The following is a 9,553-nucleotide window of genomic DNA, read 5'->3' as shown; positions in this document are numbered from 1 at the left end:
AAAACCCTGAAGTCACAAAAGAAAAAATTCGTTCCAGCTAGTTGGGAGGCTGTGGCAGGAGGATCGCTTGAGCCCAGGAGTTTGAGGTTGCAGTGAGCTATGATGATGCCACTGCACTCTAGCCAGGATGACAGAGCGAGACTCTGTCTCAAAAAAAAAAAGAAAGAAAGAAAAAGAAAAAATTCAACTTTGTAAAAACAAAATGCATACATGAAAAATCCACCATAAATCAAAATATAAATGAAAAACTGGGAAAAATTATTTGCAACTCATATTCAAAGGTAAAATTTCTTTGATAAATAAGAAACAAAATCAATGACCTGAAGGCAAACAAAAGTGAACAAACGATAGCAAAAGACAGTTCACAGAAAGGGAAATCAAATAACTCTAAAATTTAAGAGGTATTCGATCTCAGTCCTCAGGGGGAAAATGCTAATCAAAACTACAACAAACTATTAAGTTTCACCTATTACATTAACAAAGAACAAAAGTTTGAGAATTCACTGGGTTTCTCTGCCAGTGTCTGAGTTGCAGTCCTGGACTCCAGCCCCTTCTAAACTCTGTGGTGCTGGTGGGGACTCTGCACACCACGTTCTGCTTTGCCATCTGGCTCCACGTTAGGCTCTGCAGGCAGAAGGTACCAGAGGGATGGTGGAAGGCTAGAAGAGGAAGAAGGGGCTTGCTCTTCCCTGTCTCCTTCCTGTTCCTGTCAACATCAGCCCAGAAAATTTTTTCACCTGCAGCATCAGTGCTGAGCCACTGCAGCAGCTGAATCCAGTTTGCAGTTTTTCCAACACTTGAAGATCCTGCCTGATTGTTCCCCCTCAGTGATCCATCACTAGCCCCCAGTGCGTGCTGCTAGAAGTCTGGTCCCAGCCCCATGGGGGTCCCTCCTCCAAGCTCACAGCACCAGCTGAGCCATATCTGATCCTCAGAGGTCTAAGTTTCAACACCGTGAGGCCCCCTCCTCTAAGCTTCTAAATTTTAATAATTTCAACCTTTTATTGTTCCCCTAGCCCTAGAGATGGTGGCTGTTTTCTGTAATTGCTACCTCTCTGATACCTTAGTACTCTGTTCTTGCCTTAATTCTTTTTTTACCAACTTTATGCCTAGTTAACAATTCTTCATATGAAATTCTTTCTGTTGAAATGGTTGGTGTGGCTTTTGATTGGGTCTTGACAGTACAATGGCCAAGGTGTGGAGACCTATGCAGTCTCATACATTACTGGAGAGCGTTAATTGATACACCCCTTGCCCCCACTCCCCAAGAAGGTTGAGAATTGACCAGCAATTTCACTTCTGGAATTTGTCTTACAAATATACTCATTTGTGTGTGAAATACTGTGTATAAACACTGTGTATAAAATACTGTGTATAAATCAGCCAGGCACACAAAGGCAAACATTACATGTTCTCATTCATATGTGGGAGCTGAAACATTACATTGGATCTCATTAAGATAGAGAGTAGAATGGTAGATACGAGAGACTGGGAAGGGTGTGTGGGTGGGAGGTGGGGAATGAAAAGAGGTTGGTTAATGCTACAAACATACAGCTAGATAGAAGGAATAAGTTCTAATGTTCCATAGTGGAATAGGGTGACTATAATTAACAGGAATGTCCTATATACATTTCAAAATAGCTAGAAGAATGGACTTGAAATACTCCCAAAACATAGAAACAATAAATACTTGAGGTGATGAGTACTTTAAATATCCTCACTTGATCATTACACATTGTATATATGTCACAAAAAATCACATGTACTCCATAAATATGCACAAATATTATGTATCAATTAAAAATGAAAATATATAGAAAGAGGGAAATGAAAAGGGTAGGAAAGAAGTAAAAGGAAGTGTGGGGATATTAACTGTCTTATTCTGTAAAATGTAAAGTGAGGTGAAAAGAAATACTGTCTATAGTGTCTCTATTGTCTAGAATTAAAGTAAATGTTACAAAGTAACCAGTAGATTAAAATGGTGTTACACCTTCATTTGCGGAAAATGGTGAAAAGGAGCTGACTCCTTTTGTACAGAAGCCTATAGATAATATTTAAAATTGACAAAGTAAAAAACAGCAATGTGTGACTTTTTATGGAGACTACCTCCATAAAAATATAAATAGTTTTAAAAGTTCAAAATGATTGCCTCGTAGTGGGACCGAAGGTAGAATGGTAAAGCAGCAACCTGTTGTTTTTCTTTAAAACACTTCTGCATTATTTCATCTTTTCATTACAAGCCTATATCAGTGGGATAAAATGTAGATGTATCTATAAAATTTTAAAGGAAGTGTTATTTCACTTATTTGTAAGGACTTGGACGTTAGGGTTTTAAATAGATGTGGGAAATGTGAATAGGGCCAATAAATATCTTATGAGTTATTTAAACTGAGCTAATAATCTTTCAGCCATTTTCTTCGAGGTTCTCAGTAAGAAGAATGGAGAATTTGAAAACAATATGAAATTTCCTAACAACTCAAAAAATTGAATTGTTCCTTCAATCCCCAAAGTGTTAGTGGGTTAAGTTGGGGGAGGGTGGTAAACAACACTAACTAGGATATGAGAAGACCTGTATTTAAGCCTCACATCTGAATCTGACACACCATAGGAATTATAGAAATAAATCTTTCTGCATGAACCTCAATAAGTGTTTCTGCAAAGTGAGAGCGTCACTCTAGACCAGTGGATCTCAAAGGAGGTGATAGGCCATTGTGAACATTTGTGGGAGCATTTTCGATAGTCACAAAGACTAGAGGGCCTATTGGCATTAGAAGGCAGGAGCCAGGATGCTCTAAGTCCTCCAATCCTTGGAATATTCCTACATAACAGAAGTGTCACTTTTGACTTTCAAATGTCCTCCTAGATTTTCATGTAGTTTTAAAAAATAATATGTTTATAACTACCCAAGCTGAGTACTTCTTTCCATTTGTTTTGCAAGTAAACGTCAGATATATTTTACAGAATTTTAACCTAAGCTGCATTTTGCAGAACTGCAGATACCATGTAAATTGAGGGAAGATTTTATTTTCTTGTTTCCAAATCTTATCAAGAATTGTTCACCAGTTCATAAAATTACATGACGAATAGTAAGGCTGTTTATCTCTGATTTCACAAATCTTCCCACGTGTATCAGACCACATTTGTGGCTGTTGCATTCACTGTGATTTTACTTATAGACACATGCATCCAGTTTCTTCATTATAACATCTACTGAAGTCATGCCTAAGCATTCTCATATTGAAATACATAATATTTTATCATAAATTGATTTCTTTTTATAATTTATACATTATATTGATATGTTCAAGTTATGTGATTGGTGGGTTGTATTATCTATGGATTTCATTTCAAGATAACGAAAGGGATGTTATAAATAATTGTTGTATAAAAATAACATTGGGTCTGATGGGATTGAAAACTATTGGTCTAAGCTCTTTCTAAAACTCCTTCCAAGTATTATATACAGTTCTCATTCTTTAGTAGCCCCTGCTTTGCAATATGTCTCTCATACTCACATGGAGAAGGATATATTCTCTAGATAGTTATCTGAAGATAAAGAAAGATCAGACATAGGCTAAATATATGCCCAATATTCTCTCACAGTCATCCAAACATCTAGGAAGAATCCAGATAGTCTAGAATATTGGCTGCTTTCTCTCTCCCATCCACCCTTGTGTAGAGGTCAGAGACAATGAGCGTGGATGTCCGAGGCACCCGTGATCCTCCTCAGCATCTGTGGTACCACATGGGATAGATATTCCACTGCCTTTCTGCGGCCATTGCAAACACGTCACTGTCTGTTATTAATCAACCAACCCCTAGCTCGCCAGATCTCAATTCCCTGCTCATACCATTTCTTCTGCTTAGAATTTTCTTCTCAAAGTTCTGCACAAGGCAAAATTTTATTTGACTTTCAAATTTTACTAAAATCTTACCACTCCTGTGAAGATTTCCTTGGCTGCCCTTTTCTTGCTCTCCTCCCTTCCTATTTTCTGAGAAGAATAAATTGATCTCACCATTCTTTCTTCTCTCTCTCTCTCTCTCTCACACACACACACACACACACACACAACATAATACCTATATTATGGGAACATAACCACATGTTTCCATGGTTCTTCTCCTGCTAGACTGAGAGCTACTTAAGGGCAGGGACTGTCTCATTCATGTCTTTTATCCACAGCGATTGGCTCTGTAAGAGGCTCTCAGTAAATATGTAAAAATTACACTGATGGGTGAGTGAATGAAATAATGAGGAATTTCCTGAGAATTTTACGAAACTATTTCAGTTCTCATTTTAATATTTCCTCTTGATACATCATATCCTTTTACTTATCTGTAACTTACAAATTCCTTTTTTGTTGGATTTGCAGGACTGCAAAAATGGGTCTCAGGACACATTTACAAGGGGGATTCCCACCACAGTCATCTCTTGCAGGCAGCTGCTTATCTCGTCTGTACTACAAATGTCAGCGGAAACCTCCCATTGTCAGTATCCCCTCACGTCTTGTACTAATGTCTCTAGAAAGTGTTCCTTTCTTTTGCCTCTTTTGAGTGCCCAGTGCCTTTTATGGCAGATGGAGCAGAAATGGCAACGAGCATCCTACACATTAATATTTACCCCCATTGTTGTGCCTTTCGTATTCCTTACTGCTGCTCTCTGTCCCTTCTCTAACTCTTCTTTTGTTTCCTGCAGCTTGACCCTAGTTCTATTCTTACTGGCTAAATGTCACCCTGCCCTGCTAACACCAGGGGTGTGGAATCCTACACTCTCTATGGAAAAAACACAAAGTGCACACTTCTAAAGATTTTTCCCCAGAATACTTTAAACGATTTGAGAACGACTTACTTGCCCTCTGGTAGAAACAAGGGAAAATTAGGTTCCCAGCATTATAGAAGGCAATTTTTAAACCTTTCCAGATTTTGTACTTTTTTTATTCATGTAGACCTCTACTTCCTGGTTCTCCTAATTATAAGATTTTATGATTGAGAATATTGTCTCCTACATCCTACCCTTATTTTCTTTTTTCTCAAGGAAGGAGTCTAGTTGTGCTCCACTCAATACAATAGGTTTCAGCTACATGTGGTTATTTTATTTTTAATTAAAATTAAATAAAATTTAAAATATATTTTCTCAGTCACACTAGCCACATTTCAAGTGCTCATAGCCACATACAGCTAGTGGCCACCGTGTTGGACAGCGCAGATAGAGAACATTTCCATCACTGTAGAAGGTTCTACTGGACTGTGTTGGTCTGGAGGAATTCCCATTTCAGACAGGGCTGATTAAAGTTCCTTTGTAATAATGGTATAGGAAGGTAACATTGCCACAGAGGATTTATAAAACTCAGAGCCAAAATGTCTTGTCCTTTTTAAATGTGTCTAAAACTCCTAGTGCTATAGAGTAAGATGCAAGCAGTTCACATATAAAAGATAGGACCTCTGAATGGGACATAAATGTTTATGGACACCGATGAGATGGGACAGGTGCATTATTAAAATATTGTTGACAAAAGAAGTCTATCACTCACAAGCTGCATGGAAGGTTAGCAGTGTCGGGGTGGAAGGTGGCATGGCCGGATCACTTAGGAGTATAGTCAGTGCATGTCCTAAATTCCCTGAGCCAGTTTTTCACAGAGAATCCCTAGACTCAGCTATGAAAGGCTGGAAAGCAGGGGTGAGACTGGAGGAACGAGAGTAGGAAATCATAAGATCAGCATTGTATTTCCAGTATAGAAACTCATCAGCTCTGGGGCCAGTGTGTGGTGTGCAAGATGTTTACTGCACATGGGTGTCCAGCCGAGGGAACCAGTGGGGCTGTTGTCTCCCCATTCTCCACTCACTGAGCCACACACCCTGGCATAATGCTAATCCACCCATTCATGTAAAAGTACCATATGGGCTAGCAGCAGCCCGGATGAGTCCTGTGGGTTTTATTTATTAATAATTCTTCTTCTTTAGAGTCTTCTGTAAAATGAATGCAATAGACTGAATTGCTATCTATGTGCTTATCCCTAAAACCTGTAAATATGTTACCTTCAATGGCAAAAGGGGTTTTGCAGATATAATTAAATGAAGGATCTTGAGATGAAGAAATTATTCTGAATCAAATAGGTGGACTTGATGTAATGACAACGGTCCTTAGGAGAGAAAGGCAAGAGATCAAAGAGGAGAGAAGATGCTATGCTGCCAGCTCTGAGGACACAAAAAGGGGCCACAAGCCAGGGAATGCAGGCAGCCTGTAGCTGCTAGAAAAGGCAAGGAAAGGGGTTCTCCCTCGAAGTCTCCAGAAGGAATGCATCCCTGAGGACCCATCCAATTCAGACTTCTGACCTCTAGAATTGTTAAGAGAATAGATTTGTACTGGTGCTGTTTTAAGCCACTAGATTTGTGGTAATTTGGTACAGCAGAAATAGAAATCTAACACAATGGCATGTTGGATTATGTCTAAAATCCTTTCCCACTTAAAAAATAAATTCCACAGCTTTGATTCCTTCTGAAAAAAAGACACAGCATATGGCTTACTTTTTACTTAAGAAGAAACACACATTCTTTGATATTGATGAAAATGGGGCAGGGAAGGGAGGTCCGGCATCCCAGTGCAGTATGCAGTGTGTAAAGGCAAGAAAGGCTTCCAGGTCTGGGACATGGAGCTGGTGAGGTGTCATCTCCGGGAGACACTGTTCAGGACCTCTGCTCTCTGGGAGGATCTCAGGCAGCCCCAGGACTGCAGCCGGGGCTTGGCAAACACTCCACTGTGCGTTTCATACACAGGAACCATCCAGTCCAGGACACTAAGACTGAAGGCCCCACCCACTGTGATAGACTCTGTTCCTCTCTTCCGGTGGCAACATAAAGCCCCACATGTTCACATCTTTGATGTCTCCCACCATGGACTGGTTCTTATCAAAGACCGCCCTCCCCCACAGGGAATCGTCTCCTGCCCCCAGAACAATGCTTGGCTCTGTCCCCCATCTTTTCTCTGGACTCCTCCTCACTGTGGAATTCCCTTCTACCCAGAGCTCAATAATACCTAAAGTGGACCGTTGGCTCCCACGCATGTGCTGCAAAGCAGAAAGGATCCAAAGACCTTTCTTGAGAAGGGCTGCCATCCCACTTAATGGGCATTGTATACCCCAGCCTTTTCCCTTATGAGGGAGTCTCATTAGCTTGGGTCTAGGTGTCACAAAAAGAGGCTGCACCCATAGGTAGAGTCAGTATAGACCTCCACTGACTGGTGAAGGCCACTACTAGTTTCTTTCGTTGTGCTTATTTGGTTACATAGGAATTCTCTCTCTCTCTCTCTCTCTCTCTCTCTCTCTCTCTCTCTCTCTCCCTCTCTCTCGCTCACTCTCTGTCTCTGGGAATCATGAAAACCTTTCATCCATGTCTGTAGAAAAAATAAAAGGACAGAAATAAGAAATTGAATTATTTGTCATGTTTATAAAGAATAATATTGGAAAGTAGAGATTCACTGCTCTTAAACCCATAATTCTGGGTGTTCTCAGTTTCACGCACCCTCCCCTCAGCCCACACAGGCTTTTCAAAGTCTCAGCTCTGCAGATCAGCTCTTGGGCATAGCCTGGGGCTGCAAACTGACTTCTGGACCAAAGCCCAGGAAGCTGATGAGGACTAAGAAATGGCGGGAGCTTTGCCAGGTTCATTCTTCTTGCTGTTGTTTTCCAGGGTGAGGATGTCAGTGTCCAAGTTCTCAGGACATAGGTGTCTTTGACAGCTTTGACTCCAAATATTAGCTAATGTGTGAATCATTATCCAAAACTGCCTCTGAAGGTTTTATTTCGGGGACAAAGGGGCAGGCTCATTCTTAAGCTGGCAAATCGATGGAAGTTATCTACTAGAGATTTCAGGCATTCCCAGAACCCCAAATCTCTGTAGTCATGATAGAAAACCCAGGAAAAATTCATTCCATCCACCATTTTAAGGAAATTATTCAAAATATGAAAAAAATTTCTTTACCCCAGCAATTATTTAGGGAGGTAAATAATTAGAAATAGACTAAGTGCTCATTCTTCACACTGATTCAAGCTAGAAACCTCTCCCCTGCTTTGCCTTCCTCACTCCCACTTACCTCTTCCCCCATGAGCACTTCTCAGATCACTCCATGTCTCTCCAACACCATTGCCTTAGGCCCACGCATCTCCCACCTGGATCTCCACCAACCTCTGCTTTGTGTCCTCACAATCTCCCTGAGCCCCTCCAAACTAGTTTTTAGAAAGCAGCTAGAGCAATCATTGTAAAATAAAAATATCCACTCTCACACTTCAAACATTTCAGTGGCTCCCTATGCTAGGATTAGCATTCATCTGCATGAAACACAGTCAAGGTGGTTCAGCCAAATGTGGATCTCTCTACCTCACTCCGTAAGCAGTCTGGGGGAGGAAGCACAACACCAATATGGAAGCTCCACAATGCCACCCAGGAGGCAGGATTGCTCTTTCTGCTCTGCCCTCTGCACTGAGGACTTCTGGCCATTGTTGCCATTCCAGGTAGAAGGTCCTGGAAACAAAGCAGCAGCAACTGCAAATTTCTACTCAGTATCTCTTGGCCAGAACTGGGTCACACAGCCACTCCTACCTCCGAGGGAGCCTAGGAAGTTGAGCATTTTAAACTTCCAGTCAATATAGAAAAGACAGGAAAGAAAAGTGAGCTTGGAATGGGTGTTAAGTGAGCCAGCCCCCTTCTCTCTAAGAACATTAGATTGCATTACAAGCTCCTTGATAATTGGGGCCATGTTTGATCCTCTAGCTTCATTCCTCTTTACATCCCACCTTGAACCTCAATGTCGTTGATTTTTCAATTCTTAACACATGCCAGTATCTCTTGTATCCCAAGTGTTTGCATGTGCTCTTCATTCTAACTCATCCTCAGTTGACCAGCTAGCTCCTGCTCTTCTTCCATTCTAAATACATGCAACATCCTCTAGGAATGACTTCTGCACCTCCCAACTCTAGATTAAGTCTCCCTCCCAGATTTACCAACTGTGTTGTCTTTGGCTTTTGGCTTGTGTGTATTGTCCACTATGGAGGGCCCTTGAAGGTGGTGATCAGGCCTTATCATACTCACTGTTATGTTCTCAGTGTCTGGTCCAGATTCTGTCACATAGTTAGCGGTAATCGCTGTATGTTGAATAAATCAAGCAGGAATACTCACTGAAGTAGTAATTGTTATTGCTATTTCTGAACATATTGGAATATATCCTATTCCAAGCAAGTAGCATTGCACTTCCTTGTCTCAAGGGAAGTTTGTAACAGCAAGCAACCAAAGCTGTTGGGGATAATCCCCTATTGAACATTTGTTCTCCAAAACCCTGAGCAGTTGTAAAAGTTATGCTGGGAGTTGAAGGAGGCAGGCACACAGAGGCTTCCAGAAAGAATTAAAAGAACACCCCAGGCTGAGAGTGGGGCAGAGGCTGGCAGGTCTAGTGTGTATCAGGGACCTGGTCCCACTCCTTGCCACCCCTCTGGGGAGGGAGCAGAGTCTCCAAGAGTATGGCTGCAAAGTGTACCTCTAGATCCTCAGGACTCTGGACCCG

The sequence above is a fragment of the Propithecus coquereli genome, unplaced genomic scaffold (assembly GCF_000956105.1).
Source record: "Propithecus coquereli isolate 6110/MARCELLA unplaced genomic scaffold, Pcoq_1.0 Scaffold74, whole genome shotgun sequence".
Taxonomy (NCBI): domain Eukaryota; kingdom Metazoa; phylum Chordata; class Mammalia; order Primates; family Indriidae; genus Propithecus; species Propithecus coquereli.
This window is presented reverse-complemented; position numbering follows the sequence as displayed.